Raw genomic sequence first — 2,302 nt, 5'->3', positions numbered from 1 at the left:
TGTGATAGAAACTTCAGCTTGATAGATGCTATTATCTTAGTGGCCTTCTCAGTCTAAACCTTAGGTGTGATGGGCCCTTCCCTCCTCCTTCTCTGGCGCTGGCTCTTGTGTGTTCATTCATGCTCTCTTGCCGCAGGGACTGCTGCCCATCACCTCATTCGGGACTACGAAGGTGCCAGCTCTGGGCCCACCTCCTCCATGGGGCTGACTGGTGAGGTCTGAAGTGAAGTGATCCCATGGCAACTGCTGCCTCAGACAGTGATCCCAGTTAACAGATATGTGAAGTGCCACTGTGTGGTCACTGTGGTATCCACTGCCTGCGCTGGGCACCTCTCTCCACTGAGGGCTGGAAGAAAACATTGCAGGAGCAGCTGGGTACTTCTTCAGACCAGGCTGCTTTCTGGAGTTGCACCTTTTTTGCTCCAAAGTGCAGTAAGAGCACAAGCTATAGTGGCCCGGCTCAGCCATTGGTAGTAACACAGTGAGCCCCTTCCGCAAGCAAGCTACTGTTAGTGGTCCCGATCAGCCATTGGTTTTTGTGACAGTAGGCCCCTCCCTCCTACGGTGACTAAATTCAGACTGAGGGGATATGGTTTTTTGACACACTAGTCTGCCTTCTCACTCTGCGAAGTGAAGTGAAAGTCTCTCAGTCCTGTCCTACTCTTTACCACTCCATGGACTGTCCATGGAATTCTCTAGGCCAGAATACTGGAGTGCATGGCCTTTCCCTTCTCCAGGGGATCTTCCCAACTTTCTGACAAAAGACGTTATTCCCTGTTCTGTCAACTAGTCTCCCGATTTATTGGCCTGTTGTGCGTGAAGAATGAGCTTGGGCTTGGCAAAACTATTCAGAAATTTATATTCTTAGAGCCTCAAAAGTCAAAGGTTAAGTAAGAATCACAATTGCATCAGTTTACAACTAGGGTGGCTATATTTGAAAACAAAGGAAAATAATAGGGATTGTATGTGAACCGTGAACTTCTAGATGTTCAAGCTGGATTTAGGAAAGGCAGAGGAACCAGAGATCAAATTGCCAACATCTGCTGGGTCATTGAAAAAGCAAGAGAGTTCCAGGAAAATATCTATTTCTGCTTTATTGACTATGCCAAAGCCTTTAACTGTGTGGATCACAACAAACTGGAAAATTCTTCAAGAGATTGGAATACCAGACCACCTGACCTGCCTCTTGAGAAATCTGTATGCAGGTCAGGAAGCAAAAGTTAGAACATGGAACAACAGATTGGTTTCAAATTGGGAGAGGAGTACATTAAGGCTGTTTATTGTCACCCTGCTTATTTAATTTATATGCAGAGTACATCATGAGAAACAATGGGCTGGATGAAGCACAAGCTGAAATCAAGATTGCCAGGAGAAATATCAATAACCTCAGATATGCAGATGACACCACCCTTATGGCAGAAAGTAAACAACTAAAGAGCCTCTTAATGAACATGAAAGAGGAAAGTGAAAAAATGGGCTTAAATCTCAACATTCAGAAAACAAAGATCATGGCATCCAGTCCCATCACTCATGGCAAATAGATGGGGAAACAGTGGAAACAGTGACAGACTTTATTTTGGGGGGCTCCAAAATCACTGCAGATGGTGACTGTAGTCATGAAATTAAAAGATGCTTCTTGGAAGGAAAGTTATGACCAACCTAGACAGCATATTAAAAAGCAGAGATGTTAATTTGCCAACAAAGGTCCGTCTTGTCAAGGCTATGGTTTTTCCAGTGGTCATGTATGGATGTGAGAGTTGGACTGTAAAGAAAGCTGAGCACTGAAGAATTTGATGGCTTTGAACTGTGATGTAGGAGAAGACTCTTGAAAGTCCCTTGGACTGTAGGGAGATCCAATCAGTCCATCCTAAAGGAGATCAGTCCTGAGTGTTCATTGGAAGGACTGATGTTGAAGCTGAAACTCCAATACTGTGGCCACCTGATGTGAAGAACTGACTTCTTGGAAAAGACCCTGATGCTGGGAAAGATTGAAAGTGGGAGGAGAAGGGGACAACAGAGGATGAGATGGTTTGATGGCATCACTGACTCAGTGGACATGAATTTGGGTAAACTCTGGGAGTTGGTGATGGACAGGGAGGCCTGGCATGCTGCAGTCCATGGGGTTGCAAAGAGTCAGACATGACTAAGCGAACTGAACTGAACTGAGGGTATGGAGAAACCAAAGCTTTTGTAAATTGCTGGTGAGAATGCAACACGGTGCGACTGTTGTAGAAAAGGTGGTAATTCCTTAACTCTTAAAGAATTGCCACATAACCCAGCAATTCAAAATAATTTAAAATAG

The sequence above is a fragment of the Moschus berezovskii genome, chromosome 21 (genome assembly GCF_049115385.1).
Source record: "Moschus berezovskii isolate FMDL1 chromosome 21, NW_MosBer_1.0, whole genome shotgun sequence".
In the NCBI taxonomy this organism is placed as follows: domain Eukaryota; kingdom Metazoa; phylum Chordata; class Mammalia; order Artiodactyla; family Moschidae; genus Moschus; species Moschus berezovskii.
This window is presented reverse-complemented; position numbering follows the sequence as displayed.